The sequence below is a fragment of the Monodelphis domestica genome, chromosome 3, assembly GCF_027887165.1.
Source record: "Monodelphis domestica isolate mMonDom1 chromosome 3, mMonDom1.pri, whole genome shotgun sequence".
NCBI classification, from domain to species: domain Eukaryota; kingdom Metazoa; phylum Chordata; class Mammalia; order Didelphimorphia; family Didelphidae; genus Monodelphis; species Monodelphis domestica.
The window spans coordinates 11187428-11209995 of record NC_077229.1 but is presented as its reverse complement, the minus strand read 5'-3'; the positions used below and the strand labels follow the sequence as shown (position 1 = coordinate 11209995).

At 40.6% G+C, this 22568-nt stretch overlaps 1 protein-coding gene across 1 annotated transcript in view; it reads right to left on the bottom strand.

Moving 5' to 3' along the window:
• Window positions 1-22217, bottom strand: part of LOC100616824 (zinc finger protein 189-like) — a 60312-nt gene extending 38095 nt beyond the window's left edge. The window contains exon 1 of the mRNA XM_007490726.3: window positions 22121-22217. The gene's annotated coding sequence lies outside the window, so the exon portion shown is untranslated. The remainder of the gene's footprint in view (window positions 1-22120) is intronic.
• Between the last annotated feature and the right edge of the window lie 351 nt (window positions 22218-22568).

Genomic DNA, 22568 nt, shown 5'->3' with positions numbered 1-22568 from the left:
GCTAAGAAGCATCTGAGGCCACATTTGAACCCAAGACCTCTCAGCTTTAAGCCTGGCTCTCAATTTAGTAACAAACTGAGCTATCCCCTCAAGAGGGTAACATCTTACACAGAGGATTAACAAAGTAATTATTTCTCAGATATCTGCATAGATGAAATATTAGTGATAAAGGAGGATAAACAACACAATAGTAGATAAAATAGGAAACTTTGCCTGTATACTAATAAGAAAGATTTTGTATTAATAAATCTAATATATATAGTATAGATTAGAAAGAATCAGTTTTTAGGGGCCAAAAGACTTCCAAGCAATCTTCTCTGAAAAGACCTCTGGGTCTTTTATTCAAGACACATAAACAAATGATTCCAATGTGTAGGTTAAAAGTCACTGGGGATTAGACAAATGGCTCAGCAAGCATGTATTGAGTGTTTATCATGTGCCAAGCACCATGCTAGGCATTGGAGATGCAAAGCAAGACCAAGACAGGCCAAGGAGTTCATATTCCAATGGAAGATCCAACATGTAAACTATAAATATAAAATATTTCTACTATAAATATATATATATATATACATATATATATATAATATACAAGCTGTTGGTTGGAGTAATACCCTAGGTCAGAGACTAGTGTTTAAGAGGACAGGGGAAAATTTCTGTCAGAAAGAGGCATTTTAAGTAGATGGAAAGAGACATTCCAATCATGGCAGAAAGGCATGAAAACGAATAAAAAAGATCGAATGTCCTACATGCGGAACAATAAGGAGATCAATGTCACAAAAGTATAAAGTAAATACAGCAAAGCCAATGACAAGAAAAGCAGTAAGTGTAAAGGTTACCAGAGGCGTTAAAAGCCAATCAGGGTGTCAGAGGAGAGACAGCAATCCAAATGAACTCTCCTAACATTCTCCTCTAAACAGCTTTAAACCAATGCTTCAAACAGAATGAACTGTGGAGTGACAGGACCAAAATAATGTTGAGGTAAGACATTCCCCAATTCCAAGACAAACTGGGAGATGGACAACAGAATTCTGTGACCCTGGGATTGGGCCACCCAAGAGAGAGTGCACGTGGCCATAGGAGGTGGCCAGGACAGAAGCAGCTGGGGCTTTAGAAGTTCTCAGCCCAGAGGTGTTCTAGTGTGGAGAAGAATGTTAGTACTTGTAGTTGCAGGACATCTGGGGGCCTGATCACTTTTTGAGTCAAAAGAAGCACTAGCCCTTGCTAACGCAAGTAGTAAGAATCAACCTGAGAACAGACCAGAACAAAAGTGACCGACCAGATACCATCCTTGCAAATACCAAAAAAGAATCGGACCCCCAGAACTACCTGTCAAAGCAACAGGATGAAAGGCCCATCAAAATAGAGAAGGGTTCTTCAGAGTTTGAAATGCCACCGCTTAGGGTTTAAATGGTTGTACATTTTTATGAAAGCTTCTCATTGAAGCTTAAGAAGGTAATTTCTGGATTTCTCCATTTCCTGTGGGGTTTTGCTATTATTGTATGTCTAATGTATTTCTTAGGCGAGACTTCGCTAGTAATCTCAAATGCTTGTGATTTAAACGTTAGCAAATAGTGTCTGAAAGCTCTCAAAAGCTGAAGAAGTGAGACAGGAGCTGGCGATCTGGATATGGGAATAACCAGCAGGAAGCAAAAGGAGGGCCAGAAATTTTAAAATTCTACTCTTTTTCTTCCCACGTTTTGGTATGCTTAATGTGTGAAATATTGTATATCAAGTGCAGTTAATATTGGTAATAAGATGCATTTTAGTCTAGGTATTAACTTTGTTATTTGAGTGCTGTCATTTACATTTTTGTCAGGCTGGTATTTGTTTTCAAAGAGCAAGGCTTTTCTGATTAATGTGTGTGGGAGTTCTGGAGTAAAGAAAGTTCATTTTAGGGTGGTGAACTATAGACCTGACCGGTCACTGATTTGTTGTAAATGGACAAGAAAAGGCTTTGCTTTAAAATGGTAAGGAATCAATCCCTGAATATTGTTAAATTGACCAACAAATGTCCTCTCAAGGATTGGCTTTAGCCTTAGGCCAAAAAGGGTTTGAGGCAAAGCTAAGAGAAAGGCTATTTTTGGAGCCAAAAGTAAGTTAGAGTAAAAAGATAAAGAGAAGGGAATTGGATAGATATTCTGACTTAAAGGTGATTTTTTAAAGCTTTTCCTTAATAACTCTTAAGTTTTGTGTTTGGAAAGAAATTTGTATGGGTTTTACTTTAAAATAAAAAAGTAAAGGGTCCAAGAACTATAGAGTTTTTAAGGTAAATTTCCAGACTGCAAACCATTACAATAGATAAGTTTTTGTTTTAAAAGACCTGATTGTTTCCTAATTTTGTCCTTTTTAAGTGGAGAGAACTAATCCCATTTGGCATTTATTTGTTTTGTGAGCTTTAGTTTTTCTGATGACCTTTGGCACATGACTGCTATTAGAGAAAGGAATTCTCCACCTAGGGATGCCCTGTATTTACCACTCCAGTTCTGGAGTGTGGGTGAAGTGACTAGAATTTATTAAAGTTAAGTCTGCGAGGTAGCTTATTAAAAGGAATTTATTTAGATCCCCTGTGGCACTGACTGATATCTCAAGAATGTTCTTAAGAGCCCAAAGCCTGGACAAGATTTTCCTGCAGCCTAGAATCTGAAGAATTCCTGAAGAAGACACCTATGAGAAATCCAAAAGAGCCCCCAAGAAACTGAATCCGGATAAGTATTGTTTCTCATTTTCAGTGGCTTTCAGAAATATTGCTAATGCAGATATAAAACTGGCCATTTTATTTTCCTTGGGAATTCTAATTCTACCCTGAGCAAGGTCCCCTTTAAATAGAGAAGAACCTAGAGAAGAGAGCTATTCCCCAGATTTAGCTAAAGTAGTTAAGATTAAAATAGAAGCATTGGAGGAAGTGCAGAATGGAATGGTTCCTGGAAATACATCAAGAGGGTCGTCATGGCTGGATTATAGTGAGGGAGAAAGAGAGAAAACTCCAGAAGACTGAATATGGACATTATGGCCAAAGTCAAGCTTTAAATGCCAAATCAAAAGAGTTTATTTTGGTTCCCGGAGATGTATTGAATAGAGGAATAGCATGGTGAGACCCACATTTGGTTGTTACATTGTGAAGTCTGGGCTGGAGAAGGAAAAGATATAAGGTAGGGAAACAAATATTAAATTATTTCAGTGGTCCTGGGGGTAAGGGCCTAGACTGACTGTTTGAGTAGAGAAAAGTATATAGTTTGAAAATGACCAAATAAAATAATGTCTAAAAGGAAAATAAATAAAATAAAATAGAAGCATTGGGGGGGGGGGGGTAGCTGGGTAGCTCAGTGGATTGAGAGCCAGGCCTAGAGACAGGAGGTCCTAGGTTCAAATCTTGCCTGACACTTCCTAGCTGTGTGACCCTGGGCAAGTCACTTGACCCCCATTGCCTAGCCCTTACCACTCTTCTGTCTTGGAGCCAATACACAGTATTGATTCCAAGAGGAAAGGTAAGGGCCATTAATAATAAATAAATGCATGAATAAATAGAAATAAAAATAGGAGCATTTTACCTTGTTAAGAGGCTTGAAAGGAATATCTGTTCATTTGAGAATTTGCAGAAGAGATTCCAAGTGCTAGTTTGTCTCAAGATAGTATCAGAAGAAATTAGGAAAGAAATGATGGAGCCTAGAAATAATTCTTAATAACAGAAGATAATTTATTTAAACCTGGAGAATGGTTACAGGATGGCCATCTAAGGGTGAATTGTATGGGAAGGTCATTGGGAAAAGAAATGCTATGGAGGAAAATTGGCGAGTGGAAGGGCTGAGGAATGGCTCAGCTAAGTTTCTGTCAGGTTCTACGGGCGACTGCTGATCATTACCAACTTAGGCACGGCATTGATATTTCAAATTATGGGAGCTTTTCTCCCTCATTTTATGTTACTTCCCACTTTTCTCCTATTATAGCAAATTTTCTGTAATCATATAATGAAGGAAACCTTAGAAAAGCAAGGCCTAGAATATAGGAATTGTGAAGGCAGATGGAAGTTTTAGTCATTTTCAATGAGGTAGCAGATTTTAAAAGTTCCTTTTCTCCTAAGGATTTTAGAGGAAGAGGTCTCAGGTCATGAGGAAACCCTGGCAAACATCAATGCCCCAAAAAGGGGAAGCCGTAGTAGATTCTAAGCAGCATTTTTCTGATAGAACACTGAGTTGCTCCCCAGTACCAGTAAAGTTTATACATTTTGAAGCCTCAAGGCAGGAAACAATGAGATAAGAAGGAGACCTTTGTGACTAGGAATGCTAATGAAATCACCTATAGAACCTATAGGCCTAAATTCAATGGTAAATAAGCCCTCATTGCCATTAAATTTGAAATTGAACCAAGTACCCAAAACTAATTTAGTAAGGCTAGAACTGTGTTAAATCAGGAAATCCTGTAATATTGCCACAACAAAAAGAATTATTTCCACAATAATTTACCGGCAGGATTTTGCTGTGACTCCATTGCAGCAAAATTGTTTCTTACTAGAGGTAAAGAGATTAAAGTAATGGTAAAGAGGAGTTTTAAAAAAAAAAAGGCTTACACCCTTTAAACATAGTTATAGTTGCTAAATAAGTAGTTAAAGGTGAATGAAAACAGATTTTAAATCCCTAGCATCTCAGTCTCCCCAAAGAGCGGGTGTGGGAGAAGTTTTTAAATTAAGGAATGTTAGAAACATTTTTAATCTTGAGAATTTTTGTAGTTAATTTAAATTTTGATACTTTTAGATTTGACTTTCAAAATTGTTTGGAAGCTGAAATTGTCACGATTTGGGGATTTTGGGAATAGAATATTCAATTAGAATTTTACTTAGTGCTAGACAATATTTTAATTTTGGCCACGAAACAGGAGGGCCATTTTCAGATTTACAAGCCCTGAATAACCTGTGATATGGATTTTATTTTTGTCTTTATATTTCTATAAGTTTGCAGGGTTGCTTTTTATGATTATTTTGGCAGAGTAAGGCAGTCTTTCTGATTTAAGCATGTAGCTTACATAATTTTATAATTGGCATAGAATAGACCTTAAGAGAATTAATAATATGGGGTTGCAGATTAAGGTTAGCAGCCTGGATAATCGTTATAGTAAGTATATTGGGAGTTGATCAAGTAAGTCCTGTTAAAGGATGTGTTTATGGATTTCTCTTGTTTTATCTTGCAACAATGAAGCTGTCTTGTACAAAAGGAGACGTATGCAGAAGAGAGGAAGCCAAAGGCATTATGAAAGGAATTATCATCATGAACCTACCAGATTTGAAAGATTTAAGGACTTTGGGGAAATGGGGTCATGTTTTGTTTGTTAGAATATTCTGCCAAAGGCAGACTGCCTGCTTTTCTGGCTCAAATGTCAATGCACGGGTATTTGGGGAGTGCCCCGAAATATCAGTTGCCCATACATGAACCCCAAAGTTTTCCACTATTAGTAACAAGAGTCAAGCCCATTTGTCCATTAGTTTGGGCAGCTGCGTCAAGCCTTTGGGGAAGGGGGGGGGGGGTGACGGGAGGGTGTCAACATGGAATCTAGAAACTCCAAACTTGTAGCCTAGTTCTGATGAACCCCAAGTTTCAGGACTAGATTGTAAATTGGAGACCCCAAAGTTTGTACTTGTTCCCCTTTCCTGTGAGAATCCACCCTGGCAATTTCAGACTGAATAATGGACCCTATCGTATTAAGAGACCCTTTCCCAAGATGACCCACACCTTGGCAGGGACCACCCTTTAGTATCCATGGTAAGCAGCCCCTTCCCTAACACCCTTGCCTCTAGCTATGGTTCTTTTCCCAGGTTTGATTGTATTCTGTCAGGTTAGTTTGAACACTCCCGTTCAGGTAACTATCGCGTTATATCAAGCTAACGTCAGCGGAAAGTCCCAGCTTTGGCCATCCACGTGATGCTTTCGGCCAATCAGCCACCAAGCACGGCCCAATCAACGTTTGCTATGTGGACCAGGGCCAAGGGCAAGGTTCAGAAAGTGAAAAACTTCCGGGTTTAGAATACCCTCACAGGGCTTATGGGAAGTTCCCACTCCCCAGAGCATCGGGGCACCAGGTTGAAGAAGCTCGAGGTCACCTAAGTTCTCTGGAACCCCAAATGACAAAAAGTCCAGGAGCTGCAAAGGAAGGACGCCAAGGCAGGAATTCCAAATGGACTTGGAGGCTGTGGGCGTTCCTTAGGATCGGTGCAGCCGTTAGAGACAGCTTCCGGAAGGCCGTAAAGCCAAACCTCAATTTCCTTCGAGCCCGAATCTTGAAATCATCCAATCCAGGACTAAGCTCTTCCACCCCACCCCTCCCCAAGCCTCCCAGACTTCTAACGGCCCTGATTGTCTGCGGAAACGGTCCAAAGGGAGGGACATTGACGGTCCCTGGGTAACTCAGTGACTGGCTTTGGGCCTGTTTCCTCATCTGTACAATGCGCATAAGGTATGGTGGAAATCTTTTGAGTTTCAGGGTAGGAGGGTGAGAAATGCACCTGAGCAATTCCTCTCTCCGGGGAGGCAATCGTAAGAGGTCTTGGTCTTGGTCCGCTTGCGTCACGGCGCAGCCACCTGGGGACACCAGTAGATGGGAAGAGGGGCTCCCAAGGCTGGGCACGATACTGAGGGGAAAGAGATGGGGGAAAGGGGGTGCAACGTTGGGGTGGTCTGGATCAGGGTTGGGTCTCCAGCTTTCAGATGTGGGTGGCGAGGTGAAGCGGCAACCCTCAGGTGCAGCGGTATATCACCCGCCAGCCTTAGATACCAATCGGGGCCACCTAAAGCCTGCACAGTAGAAATGTGGACCAAAAGAGCCTCCTGCACTCCCCCTCCCCCAAGGACTGGGGTAGGGGTAGGGGGGCACATGGCAGCAAGTCTGGTACTCTTGGACAGAAGAGTGGTCCCTCCATTGGACCACATTTTTTTTTAATTCTTTAAAAATTAGCTTCTAGCTTTGTCAATTCAATTTTTTTCTTTCCACTCAATTTTGTAAATTTCTTCCTTCGGCTTCAGGACTTTTATGTTGGTGAATTGGGGCATTTTAATCTGGTTTTCATATCGCTTCCTTAGTTGTATGCCTCCATTTTGCTCTTATCTCTGTGATAGATGAGAGGACTTGGGGATATAAATTGCCATCCATTCTTTAGAATGAAATAATTAACTTGCAGTATTTTTCATTCTATTTTTATTTCCTGTTCCAAATTCTGTCCCTCTTCATCCTCTGTATTCCCAGCAATTGAGAAATCATTAAAAGCAAACCTAATTTTATGTGGGGCTATATATATATATATACGTGCACGCATATGGATATAGTCGTATAAAATACAGTATAGAATTAGTCTTGTCCAATTTTTTAATGTGACTAAACCAAACTTTAGGTTTAGGAAACACAAGGCTCCTGATCTCATTTGCCTCTTGATACAAAGAATATGTGTCCTAATAACTTCCTTTTAGTCATCTTAATATCCTTCATTAATTAACATCAGTATTTTTTGCTTAGTGCCAAATTGCAATGATTACATTTTTTAATATAGTTCCAGTACTGCGAGGCCCCTTTTGATTCCCATTTTTTCATTATCTTGATATTTTGCTCTTCCGGCTGAATTTTGTTATTTTCTCTGGTTCTATAAAGTAACCTTTTGATAGAGGTATGATACTGAATATGTAAACTAATTTGGGTACAGTTGTCATTTTTTTTTTAATCCTCACCTTCCATCTTGGAATCGGTACAGTATATTGGTCCAAGGCAGAAGAGTGGTAAAGGTTAGGCAATGAGGGTTAAGTGACTTGCCCAGGGTCACACAGCTGGGAAGTGTCTGAGGACAGATAAACCCAGGACCTACCATCTCTAGTCCTAGATCTCAATCCACTGAGATATCCAGCTGTCCCGAGTTGTCATTTTTGTTATATTAACTTGGCTGAATGAATAATATTTGTCTGATTACATTTAAAAAATGGGTTAGGGTTAGAGTTCACATTATTTTGAAGAGTGTTTTATAATTTTGTCCATACATTTGCTGTGGTATATGTCTAGACAGATATACTCTCAAATATTTTTTGATTTATAGACATTTGAAATGTAATTTCTCAGTTGAATATTGTTGGTAACCTAATAATGCTGGTGATTTGGCTAGCTTTATGTTAAATGCGGCCCTTTTGCTGAAGTTGATAACCATTTCAAAGAGCTTGTTAATTAACTAATTGGGATTCTCAAAGTAACCTATCAAATCATTTACAATCAATAAGCTTATAAATAGCTACTATGTGCTAGACCAATATGAAAAGAAGAAAAGGCAGCCCTTGCCCTCAAGCTGCTTGGAATTCTATGGGCCTTCTAACCTCTAAACAAAGATCACAAAGCTATATTTAGCTGGAGGCAAGGCACCAGAATTAAGGAAAGGCTTCCTGTGTAAGGTGAGACTTGAAGGAATCCAGATTCTCCAGCAGTTCAGTAGAGATGGGTATGTGCTCAAGGAAGGACAACCAGAGGAAATCTCAGGAGCTAGAGATGGATTGTCTTGTTGGTGGAACAATCCAGTGTCCCCGAATCACAGGACCTGGGTCAGAAAACAAGGTGTGAGACAACTAGGAGAGTAGAAGGCTGGGACTGGAAGTGCTCAATGCCAGACTACTTGCTATTCCATCCTGGAGGCAAGAGGGAGTCATTGCAAGTGCCTGAGGTGATAGGAGAGGGACTGTGGGATAGGACTGGGCCTGCACTAGGGGAATATCAGTTTAATAGCTAACTGGAGAGAAACTTTCCCAGCAGACCATTACCTTAGTATTCCAGGGAGCTGATGGGGTGAGGGGGGTGTCTGCATTAGAGGGTGGTAGTTCCAGTTAATGGGGCTACACGAGGCATTCAAGGAGAACCAGCCCCCCTGGTGGGAGGGCTTCCATAGCCCTTTTCAGGGCTGAGCATCTACCTTTAGTATCCTCCTGACTCTCCACTCTCACTTGTGTCTCCAAGAATCAGTAGCCCGGGCAAATTCACAGCCTGGTAAATCATCTTGGCAGGTGGGCTAAACCAAGGTGAGGGTAACTGAAGGGACATTTGTTCCAGTGGCCATGAAGGTAATGGAAGCAGGCATTGTAGAGGGCTTAGAGCATGGTCAGATGTCAAAGAGGCCAAAGTCATGCACTGAATCCCAAGCCATTGTGGGTCATCCTCAATTTTGTCTTGGCACAAGACTGGAAGAGAGAGGAAGGCGGAGGACTTTGTGCAACTCTACCTCATTTAATTCCATTTTGCACAAATCGAGATTCCCCCCAATATGACATCACTTGTCCTCTGTAAAAAGGAAGGGCAACACCTGAGAGTTTACCTGTGTAGACAAACCAGGAACTATATGGTAGCAAGTAAAAAACACTTGAACAATGTGTAATGGGAATCCTCCACCCCCCACCCCCCATCTGCGTGCCTGGCCTGGACGTCATATGAACAGCGGCCATGTGGAGGGCTGGCTGAGAGCCCTGCTGGTGCACCAACCCCATGATCAAAGAACTGAGGTTAGGAAAGAGGTTTTAACTGTCTGCTTTCTCATTCCCAATGAGAAGCTGGAGTTTGTCATTGAATTGTAACAGATGGCAACCACAAAGTGTGGAAGGAATTCTCTTTTTTTCTAAAGCTTTTCAGTACAGGAAAAGTCATAGATGAGTTTTTCTCCATCTCTGCTGAAAAGCCATTTTCATGTTGCTTTTGCACCGCTGATCAGCTGCGCTGCCGCCCGTCCCTCCCGCCGCTTCACTTCGGGAGTCCTTCCCGTCCCTGCCGCTGCTCGGCAGGATTTTGGTAAGATCCTCAACCTTAGCTTGGGTGAAGGCAGGGTGCTGGAGAAAGGAGCAGATGAGGCCTCCTGGCCATGGGTACCCCAAGCTGGGAGGGTGCTCTCCAGCGGCTCTCCCACTTCACACAGGAACCTCATGCAGCCTTTTGTTAGGGCAGCTTCTCAAGCAGCAAAATCCCAGCAGGAGCTCCTGATCCCCACCCTGTGCTGGCTGTTTCCAAGCCCTAACAGTACCCAGGCCATTTGCCCAACCCCCTGGCTCTCTGCCTCATGGTACAGACTCACACACCCCCCCCCCCCTTCCCCTGACAAAGAGGGACAGACTTCCAGCCTGGAGATGAACCTGAACCCAGAGCAGGTCCCCTCCACAGCCTGGAGGGTTAGCATGCCAAGAGTAGGCCCATATCCACACTCCTGACTGTGAGGGGGGGACCTCCCGTGTCACATGCAGGTTGAGGTCCCTGCTCCTAGCTAAACGTGCACAGCACCCAGTATACACAAGTATAGTGCCACCCATAGGCAAGAAGTGAAAACTGAAGGCAATTTTAAAAATCTTTTAATAACAAAATTAAATTGAATACATCAAACCATATTGAATCAAATAGATTAAAATTAAAGAATTATTAATAACTTTAAATTTGTGTAATATTGAATTAAATAAAAACATTAATAAAATTGAATAAAACCAAATTAAGCCAACCTAATTCAATGCAATATTAATGAATCAAATATACTAATCCAGTGTTTCATTATTCCAAACACAATAATTTTTTCTTAATAATTGTTATTTGTATTTCCTGTTGGTACTGTTGCCTTGCTTTGGATTCTTATTTAACCTTAGTATAAAATAGCTTTCTACAATAAAATTAAAGGGAGTTGTCTCAAAATTTATTTTTGCTAATTTTGAGGATCCTTTCATTGTTTAAATTGACCATTCAGCAATAGTCAGAACAGCTCCAATAGGCAGATTAAGATAGGAAGGCTAGAAATTTTTCTTCTGAATTCAGAGTCAAAAGACTAGAAACTGGGAAATATTGCAACAAATCAGAGGAAATAAGGGAAAATTCTTCCAGGTTCCCCCCTGCATAAACTATTGGATTCTTGGGGTGATCCTAATTTTCCTAAGGAAGCTTGGATGACAATGAGAGAAGTGAAGAAATTTTGCAGAACCTGGACAGAGAAGTACTTTAGATGGCCTAAGTATGGTTCTTTTAAGTTTAAGGTCTTAAAATATTTAAAGCTGGCCATTAATAACAAGGATTCAAAAGGTTTCTCCTACTGGTGCTTATGGGCTTATCATGAAGACTCAACCCAGCACAGGCCCTCATTATCCTCTAACGAGGAGGCCATTCTTTCATTGGATCCAGAATATTCTGGCTTAACTCCTTCTGTTCTTCCTAAACATTTGATTAGATCTAGCAAGAAAAACACCCTATCATCCTCCCACCTTGACTGTGAGGAAGCTTCTCCTACTGAGCCTAATCAAAACTTGACCCCTTTGGCCCCTCCCCCCTATATCAGACACAGCTCATCTCTCTCCTCCTACCTCCTTTCCTCCCTAACCACCTCTTTACCTTACTCAGCCCTACTACTCTTACCCCAGACAGCTTCTCACTACCCAGTCCCCACCCAAAATCCCTAACCCTACCCCTTTCCATCTCCCAACCATTCTTCAACCCCTTTGCTAGTCATTTCCCTACCCTTCTTTCACTGACCAACTCTACCCATCCTACCATGTCTCCTCTCTTCCAGGCCCTGCCCCTGCTTATTCCTTCCTCAACCTGACCGAGTTGGCTTCTCTACTCCCCCTCACCAAACCCTGACCTCCTTCCTTCTCTCCTCCACAAACCTATCCCCACCCCTTTCACCCTGCCTCCCCACTCACTCCTCCCCATTCACCCACTCACTCCACTACAAACCAAACAACAATCCAAGCATCAGTAATCACAGACAAGTCAAATAAAGGTCTACTCCCCACTAAGGGATGTTCCCACTTATAATAAAAGAGGGAACTAAGTAAACATTAGACATCATACACCTTTCCACAAGAAATTGAGAGATTCAAAAAGAAAACCCCATCCTTTGAAGAGGAGTCCATTGTAGTCATAAGTAAGTGTGAAAGCATTTACCACACTTATAATCTGACATGACTTGATGTGTAGAGGATTTGCTCTACACCCTGTTAATGGAAAGTGGAAGGAATAAAAATATTTCTCTTGTTCATCAGGCCCAGGGTAAGGGAGTGATTCACTAACTAACCCAAAACCCTAAACGGGATCTAAATTCAGAGGAAAATTACTTACAACTATATCAGCCTAGGAATGCATTACTGAAAACAAAGAGGGCTTGTTCTAATAGGCCTGGTACTTGGCCTAAATTCGAAATCTTAAAGCAGGAAGATAATGAAAACCCATCTCAATTTATGGATAGGTTTATTGAGGTAGGAGAGGCAGATATCTGGACCTCTTAGGTAAAGAGATATTAGACACAAAAGTAAACAATTTGTAAAAAACTGCTGCAAGGTAGTTAACTATTTTATAACTAACTATTGTGAGAAAGGAACTCCTCCCTCCATTATGCTACCTTGTTTTGATAAAATCAAGCAGTGTTTATCAATCAGTGAGAGGTACAGGGACAGACAGGCCCTCAGAGAAAGGAAGTTGAAACCAATGAGACTAGAAACTGATCCTACAAGCACTGCCCCCCCTGAGCAGTGCCAGGCAAATTAAGTAACTATGATTGGTTCTTGAGCTGTGATGTAAGAGAGCTAGTGGGTGGAGAAAACTTATCTTAAAAGCAAGACCAAGGTTCTAGACACACATGCTCACGGCCTTCTGGCTGGAGTTTGGAACATGAAGGATCTCATGACAGTAGTGAGCTTGAATTCAGCAAAGGGCATATAGGATAAGCAGCTAATCAACTCTTTCCTACATTTCCCTCTCATTATCGCTACTTTGATATAATAAAGTTATTAATGCTACTAGCAGCCTCATAATTTAATTTTAACTATTATACTGTCCAAACTGGGCTAATATGGACCTCAAGGAATTAGAGTGGCAGTTTGTTTTTGATGGATATGGAAAGAAAGAAAAAGAGAACACTGACTTAGTGGAGATATTAGAGGAGACATTAAAGAAGGGAATAAATGCATCAACTGAAAAAGCAACTGCAAAATGGGGAGAGGTCATAGCTCCTTTAAAGGAATCCACAAACTAATATGTAATTTTTATGGAAAGGAAGGTCATGTATGGATAGCCCCTGGTGTAACTACCATAACCCTGAAGTGTGTGTAGCCTGCCCCACCTGCCAACCATATAACCAACATGCCTTTTGTGGCAAAGCATTTGGTAGGTGTCCTTTAGCTTCCACACCTTTTGAACATCTGCAAATTGACTTTATCACTATGCTAAAGGCTGGACATTATAAATTTTGTCTAGTCATAGTGGATCAGCTAACCAAATGGCCGGAAGCATTTTCTACCATCCAAGTTACAGCAGATTTTGTTGCCATGGTGCTCTTAAAGGAGATTATTCCTTGCTTTGGCCTGCCAGCACAGATTGGTGGAACTGCAAACTGGTGCAACCATTCTGGAGAACAATCTGGAACCATTTCCAGAGGTCCATAAAACTGTAAATACCCTTTAACCCTGCAATGCACTGCTAGGTCTGTATCCCAAAGAGATTAAAGATAGGGAGAAAGGACCTGCATGTACAAAAATATTGACGACTCACTTTGTTGTGTTAAAGAACCAGAAACTAAAGGAGGTTCCATCAATTAGGGAATGGCTGAACAAGTTGTGTTATGGGATCTTAATGGAATGTTGTGCCATAAGAAATGGCAAACAAGATGATAAGAAAAAAACCTGGAAAGATTTCAGGAGTGATATGAAGTGATAGAACTAGAACATTGTACACAGTAACAACAATAATGCTCAACTGTGAATGACTTAGCTATTATAAATAAGACAAGGATCCAGGACAATGACTCATGAGGAAAAAAGACATTTAGGACCATAGAAGGAGCATATGGAATGCAGACTGAAGCAAACCATTCTTCACTTTATTTCCTCCATGAATTTTTTCCTAGTGTAACCAATATGTGTCTTGTTTCATAATATGACAAACAGAAATATGTACTGAATGATAATATATGTACAACCTATGTTGTATTACTTTGGGAAGGGGAAGGTTGGGAAGGAGGAAAGGAACATAGATTGCAAAATATCAGAAAATAAATATTAAAAATTGTATTGACATGTAAGCTAGAAAAAAATTAAAATAATTTTTAAGAAGAAAAGGAAGGACAGCCAACACGTATAAGAAGACATTAAAGGGAGTATACAAGAGATGCTTCGAAGGTGACATTGGCAGGCTTTGGCAATAGACTGGATATGGGGAGTTAGACATAGTGAGGAATCCAAGAAAATTCCTAATTTTTGGACCTGTGGGTCTGGGAGGACAGTGTTGACCTCCACAGTAGGAGGATTTAAAGTAAAAAATAAAAAGTGCTTGTGGGAAGCCATCAAGTCCACGCTGTCTGACATGGTTGCCTATAAGTGCCAGAGTTGCAAGGTGACTTTCTGGAAAGATGAGGAATCCATTGAACCCCCTCGATGTGACTTCTCCCACTAACTTCCCTTACTATTGATTAGGATTGCTGTTCTCTCTCCAGTTACAAAAGAATATGAGAGCAAATACTCACAGGATTTATTTATACATATGACCCACTTTAATCACCCAAAGATCATATTCACAGAAATAAAACCTAAAGATCATTTACCTACTACCCCTCCCTTCTCTTTCTTAGCAGAGTTACATTCAATTTCCCCACACCCACTGCAAACCAAACACACAGGCATATCAATCACTTCTTTGCTACAACACACTTCACTCAATCTGTTTGTGTACAATAACCAGAGCAACATCACCAAGTGCCTGAGTGAAACAAAGAAAAATGCTACTTAGAAATTAGAAAGATTCCTGATTCTGGTCTGTCTTAAATTACCTTTTAACCCCATACCTAGCTGTGAAATGTTTTGTTACCCATCTTCTAAGTAATTCTGATTGATTGTGAAAGCTGATCAAAAGCAACAATGATTCTCCTAGCTGGTCATCCCACAGGCTAAGGGGAACCACCCCCTGCCTACCCTACTTATATCATTCATCACATACTTCTCTGTTGTAGCAATATGTGATCACAGAATGTTGATTAGGCAATTTGTTAATGTGTGACACATCCAATTACCTGCTAGAAATCATGTTTAATTATGTATGTTTAAAAATGATTGTGTGCCAGAAAAACATGTACTCAGTGAAGCTATATAATAAACATGAGCTCTGTGCCTGGCAGAACAGACATGTGACACCTGAGCTCCAGGTCTGAGCACTCAAGCTGTCTCCCATCTCATCATTATGCGTCTAAGCCGTCATACCCAGACAGAAAAGGACCTTGGGCTTTGAGAGACTAGGTTCGGCTTTCAATAAGTGCAGTTTTGTTTTGTACATCTAGTTCAAGATATCTGAAAGGCAGTTGGAGATATGAGATTAAGTCATCAGGGTGAATAAAGCAGGATGAATAGATTTATAATTCATTAGCACAGAAATGTTAATTAAACCCTGTGATAGAGGTCTAATCCAAGAACTGCAGAGGTTTCTCATCCACAACAGGGGAGGGGCTCAAGAGGATTAGAATCCAGAGGGAGGAGGAGATTTTCTCTCTCTCTCCCCCCCCCTCTCTCTGTCTGTCTCTCTCTGTGTGTCTCTCTCTCTGTCTCTCTTTCTCTCTCTCTCTCTCTGGAAAAGGGGAAAGTCTTGTCTGAGACTGGATCCTGAGCCCTAGAATAAATCCCTCCTTGAACCTGATCACCATCCCCCCTCAAAGATCCCAGCAAGAAGTGTGGCAGAAACCTGAGAATAAGAAGCAGCCCTAACAAGATCTCTCACAGCTCCTTGACACCCTGGGTCTGGCCACTGTTCTACTGACAAGACCAGGGTTCACCAAACCTGAACCTCTCAGAGGCCAGGCTGTGAAGCCTGGGTATCTCAACTTTGGAGGGAGGAAAGGGAGATTTAGACAAACAGGGACCTCCTTTCTCCTCTTTCCTCTAGACCCTAACAGTTCAGACATCTTACTTTTTTACCCCTGACAATAACAGTTAGAATTGAGATTGTCATTTATCTCCAAATGACTTCATTGTGAATGAAGGAAATAGTCACAGTGGAAGAAGGAGAGCTGATTTCTCTCTCTTTCTCCAAGGGAAGAAGTTCATCTACAAGAACAGTTAATAGAGGGGAGTAAAAGGCAGGTTTAGTGAGGAGACATATCTGGCGAGGATTAAAGGGGGGAATAACCCATCTCACCCTCCTTCTACCTTCTGGGTTTATATCATCAACTCCTTCTATCCCTTGTCCTAAACGTGAAAGGGGAAGGCTCCATTTTTTCTCCCTTCATTCATAACACCCAAACCAAGCCCTCCAATACAACCCACAGGAGAAAATAAAATCTCTGAGGAAATGAGGGCAGAACCCTGTAGGACTCCTATGGCAAGAGGGCATAATGTGGATAAGGATTCCTCACAAGTCAGAGGAGTGGTCAGACAGGTAGGCGAGTCAGGAGGGAATTAAAACTATTTTGAAACGCTACAGAGAAGAGACTATAAAGAAAGACAAAGTGAGCAACAGTGTCAAGGGCTACAGAAAGGACTAAGAGAACAAGGTGTATAATTAGAATTTGCTCCCCAGAAACTCCCTTTCCTAGCTTCCTATGTTCCTTCTGTTAGTTTTATGGTTAGACCTGAATATATTTAATTGGTGGTCTCCAGGGATTTAATTTCTAAATCCCAAAATGAATTACTAAAGTCAAATGGAATTTATGGTAGTTTATTTTACAATAGAGGAAGAAATTAAGAATGAGAGAGGGAAAAGGGAATTGAACTGCTCTGGCCCGGGCTAAGCCAGGCAGACATTCAGAGGCCTTGGCCAAGGGGCCTCTCGAGAAAGCCAAGGGAAAGGGAAGTCAGCCTTATCACTCACCACAGTGACCGTCTAATAAAAAAGCAGTCTGAGGTCTCCCACACAAGCTCCTTCGGGGGTCCAGTTCCATAGCCAAGTGTCTTCACTCCAAGTCTGAGTGTCTGTCTTCCAGCCTCTCCTCAAGTGTCTGTCTTCCAGTCCAACTCCAAGTGACTGATTGACCAGTCTTTCCTCTGAATGACTTCTTCACTCCAAACCCGTGTGACTGATTCAACTGTGTGTGTCTCCGTTTCCAATATTTAAAGATCTTTTTCTCTTGTGTCACCTCCCCTAAATTTTACATCTACCAATCACAGCAGACATTTCTCTCCAGGACTGTCCAGTCTTTCACACGTGGGTCACAGACCTCCCACTCAATGTATAAAATGGGTGTCCACACCTTTTTGTAGTTACTTTATACCTTTTGTGGTTAAAATGCAAAATGGGTAGATTTACTTTAAGTACTGGGTTTACATGTATGAAATGGGTGTTCACACCTTTTGTGGTTAAAATGGGTAGATCTACTTTTACGTACTGGGTTAACACTTTGGGGTGGGGTGTATGGGGTGTTCAGGAGGGGTAGTATCTCTGGTATGGAGGGCTTGTCGTGCCCTCTTAGGGCAGCTCTCCAGCCTCTGACCCCCACCTGACACCCAGCTCTCACTTGTGGCTCGCAGTAGCTGCTAGCATGCGACAGTGACCACACCCCGGGCAACGGCTTCGACAGGCCAGCCAAACCTTGTGAGGGTAGCCATCGGGTCATCGGGTGAACTAGGGCTTTGCTCACCCAGCATGTGAAGACTGTTTCGGCTGAACAGACAGAAGAAACCAACAAGAAGGTTCAACAGCTGAGAGGGCAACGCAGCAAAGCACTGTGGAGTGCTTAGGGCGTGTTGGAGCACAAAAGACAAGAGTGTGCAAAACACACAAAGACAATCCTCATTCTGGGTTACCGAGAGACTACTACCATCCTAATGCTTTGGGGATTAAAATCTAAAAATAGACAGGGGATTACAATTTAATCTTCAAAATAAAGGAAGCGCTAAGTACCTTCATTGTTACAATCAGAGTATTATAACTTAATCTTCACAATCCAGGAAGAGCTAAGTACCTTCATTGTTACAATCAGGGGAGAGCCAAATTCAATCTTCACTCTTCTCACATTACATGCTAACAGAGAGGATATAAATTTTGTGTAGCTCTTCCCTCAGTACTTTAATCAGGCCCTATACTACAATGCAATAAAAATTATACTCAACAAAAGTCAGTTAAAAAACTAAAACTTAATTGAAAACTAAATCTTGTCCTAAAAGATGAATGGGTCAAAAAACAAATAATAGAAACAATCAACAATGTCATTAAAGAAATAACAATAAGGAAATAGTGTATCAAAAATTACAGAATGTAGTCAAAGTGGTACTTAGGGAGAAATTCCTTTCTCTAAATGCTTACATCAATAAAATAATGGCAGAGACGATTAATGATTTGGGCATGAAACTAAACGAACTAGAAAAAGAACAAATTTTAAACTAGAACTAGAAAAAGAACAAATTTTAAAACCCTATTAAACACCAAATTGGAAATCCTGAAAATCAAGGGAGAGATTAATAAAACTGAAAGTAAAAAAAAACCTTGAACTAATAAATAAGGCAAGAAGCTCATTTTATGAAAAAAAATTAAATAGATACACCACTGGTTCATTTGATTTACAAAAAAGTAATAAGTAAAAGAAATTTCCAGTATCAAAAAGGAAAAAGGTGAAATCAGAACTAGTAAAGAATAAAATAAAGCAATTACTGAGCTAAATTTGCCCAAATACATGCCAATCTGACTTTCAGGAAAATAGATGAATACTTAAGGTCCAGATGAATTCACGAGTTAATTCTACCAAACATTCAATGAACTATTAATTCTAATACTACATAAAGTATCTGGGAAAATGGGAGAAGAAATTCTTCCAAATTCCTTTTATAACACAAATATGGTACTGATAACTAAACGAGGAAGAGCTAAAACATAAAGAAAACTATATACTAATGTCCTTAATGAATATTAATGGGAAATAAATTAAATAAAACATGAGCAAAGAGATTATAACATTATATCATAAGGATTATACACCATGAGCAGGTGGGTTTTATACCAGGAATGCAGGGATAGTTTAATATTAGGAAAACTATCAGTATAATTGGCCATATCAATAACAAAACCAACAGAAATCATATGATTATTTCAATCGATGCAGAAAAAGCCTTGACTAAAACCATTAGAAAACTGGAATAAAAGAAGCTTTCTGTAAAGTGATAAAAAAAAAAAAGCATCTATCTAAAACTCAGTCAGCATTATTTGCAATAGGGACAAGGTTGAACTGTTCCTATAAGATCAGGAATGAAGCAAGGATGCCCAAGATCACCACTTGTATTTAATACTGTGTTAGAAATGCCAGCAATAGCAAAAAAGACCAGGAAAAAAATGAAGGAATTAGAATAGGAAATGAGGGAAATAATACTATCACTTTTCTCAGATGATACAATAGTATACATAGAGTACCCTAGAGAATCAACCAAGAAACAACAGAAGCAATTAACAACTTTAGCAGTTGCAGTAAACAAAATAAATGCATGTAAATCCTCAACAATTCTATTTACCACTGTGTAAACCACCAATAAAATTCAATAGCAAGAAGCAGAAAAGGAAATTCCATTTAAAATAGTTGTAGACAATACAAAATACCTAGGAGTATACTTATCAAAACACTATATGAATGTAATTACAAAACACTTTACACAAATGAAATCAGACTTAAACAAATGGAAAATATTAATTGTTCAAAGATAGGCCAAGCCAATATAATCAAAATGACAGTTCTACTTAAAATTAATTTACCTATTCAGCACCATGCCAAGTAAACTACCAAAAAATTCTCTCATGGAGTTAAAAAAAGTGATAACAAAATTAATCTGGAAAAATAATAAGCCAAGAATATGAAAGGAATCAATGGAAAAAATGTGAAGGAAAGAGGCCTAGCCATACCAGATCTCAAACTATACTATAAAGCGGTAATCATCAAAAGTCTGGTACTAGCTGAGAAATAGGGTGGTGGATCAATGCAATAGGGTTCAGGAAATCAACACACAGTAGCTGGTGACCACAGTAATAACCTTGTGTTTGATAAACCCAAAGGCCCAAGTTTTGGGGGAAGAACTCGCTATTTGACAAAAACTTCTGGGAAAATTGAAAACAATATGGCAGAAACTAGGCATAGACCAGTATTTTACACCATACACCTAGATAAAGACAAAATGGATAATTGACCTAGAAAAGAAGAGTTATATGATAAACATATTTGGAGAACACAGAAAAGTTTATGTATCAGATTTATGGATTAGGGAAGAATCTATGACCAAAAAAGTCAAAGAGAACATCATGAAAAATGAAACATATTTTGATTATATCAAATTAAAAAGGTTTTATATTAACAAAACCAATGCAACCAAAACTAGAAGGGAAACAAAAATTAGGGGGGGAAAATTTATAGCAACTGTCTCTGACAAAGGCCTCATTTCTCAAATATTTAAAGAACTGAGTCAAATGTATAAGAATTCAAAGCAATCCACAACTGATAAATGGCCAAAGGATAGGAACAGGCAGTTCTCAGAAGAAATTAATATAGGCATATGAAAAAAAATACTCCAAAGCAACTCTGAAATATCACTTCACACCTTTCAGACTGCCAAATAGGACCAAAAAGGAAAATTATAAATGTTGTAGGGGATGTGAAAAAATTATACACTAATACATTGTTGGTAGAACTGTGAACTGAAACAACCATTCTGGAAAGCAAGCTGGAATCGTGCCCAAATGGCCAGACAATCATGCATACCCTTTGCCCCAGCAATACTGTGAAGTAAATTATTTGGGGGATGTGGACTCCAAGGACAGAGTCTAGCCCTGAGCATCCATGTGCACCATGGCCATGGAGGGAGGAGCTAGTAGGCTTAAAAGACAAGCCAGGGAAGGAGGGAGGGCCTTGTTGACTTCCCCTCTGGAAGAGGCTGAATCCCTGGGCTGGTGCCTGGAAAGTGGCAGTGAAACATGCAGGAGACCCCGTATCATCTCCCTTAGGCTGGAAAGGATGAGAGCTCTCAAACTCTTTCTCTCACAGATGAGTGCTTATAATTGGTACTGAGCTCACAGACCCCCTTTCTTTGTCACATTTCCATGCTTGTATCCCAAAGAGATGAGAGATGGGGAAATCTGATGGGCACAAAAGTATTTTAGCAGCTCTTTGTGGTGTCAAAGAACCGGAAACCAAAGGAATGCCATCAGCCGGGGAATGCAAAATATCAGATAGTTCTCAAGTCCTCTGCCAGGACACATGGATAGCCCCATTTATTGTTGCAATAACTTATGGCTCTCCTGGGCTAAATTTTTGTCTAAAATGACTGTTTTCATTATTATTAAAATGTTTGGTTCCTTTCGTCTCCAAGCCTTGAACAGTGAATGGTTTCTTACTAGACAATAAATACTTCTCCTGGCATTCCAAATGCTCCTCTTTTCTCCAGTGACCAGCCTCTTGCTTTCCAGTCTCTAGCTCCTCTGAAATTCTCATGGATTTTTATTGACTTTGTAGTACTTGTGCATGTTTTTTTGAAGCTCCTTAGACACTGATCAGAATATATGGCTCTTTCCAGGCTTTTCTGCCTTCATTATAGTAATCATTTTAAGCATTCGATTCCTTCATTACATGTTAAGAATAGTTATAAGCACAAATAAGGGTATTAGCAAATGATAACTGCACACTGATTATGGTCTCTGCATACATATCTGCATGTTGTCTCCAGCATTAGATTGTGAACTCCTTTAGGGCAGAGACTGTCTTCTGTTCCTTTTTGTATCCCCATCACTTAACGCAATGGCTGCTATAGACTGTACAGGCCTGACTGACCCTCTGGGCCCACATCTTGTCTCTTCTCTGAGCCACCCTCATGCGACAGGAAGTAGGGACCCTGGGAACGAGATCCCCATCTCACCCTGAGAAGGGATGGCATGACGGGGACAGTGCCAAGGCCTCATCCAAGAGAAGCCCCGCAACTTAGGTCATGAAGGTCAGAACTCAGGGCAAGACCTCCCTGTTGCCCGGCACTGAGGTAAATCCACAGCCTCCCCTGGCTCCCACATGGGTCTGGGTTACATGACCAAGAATAGCCCCTAGTGATAAAAAGCTCATCAGTTAGAAACCCAAGGGGCCCTGTGAGGGCTCTGAATCCAAGCCTCTCACTTTATGGATGAAGTAAGAGAATCACAGAGAGGCTCTATGACTTACCAAGGATGCTACGGCAAGTAAGAATCTGGAGTAGGATTTGAACCCAGGATCTTGCTGACTATAAGCCCACTTCCCTAGTTACCATTCCGTGCTGTTTCCTAGAAGAGTAGATAGAAAAATGTCAGATCATAGCACTGAAAGCTGGAAGAGACCTTAGAAAGGATCCATCCAAAACAACTAGTTTCACAAAAGAGGGCCCGGAGGTTCAAAGGTGCTAAGAGAGTTATTCTAAGTCACCCCATTATTAACGAATAGACAGAAGCAACACAGATATGCTAACACCAAGCCCAGCCTGCTTCCTCTGCCCCTGGCTGTTCAATCCCCCTTCCATAGGGAAAGAGCAGAGTATTTGGGGGCCCTAAGGGAAAAATGAATGCCTGGCAGGGATCGACCAGCAGGCCACTTTGGCAAAGATGGAAGGTTAGCCAGTATTAAAGCGGAACCTCAA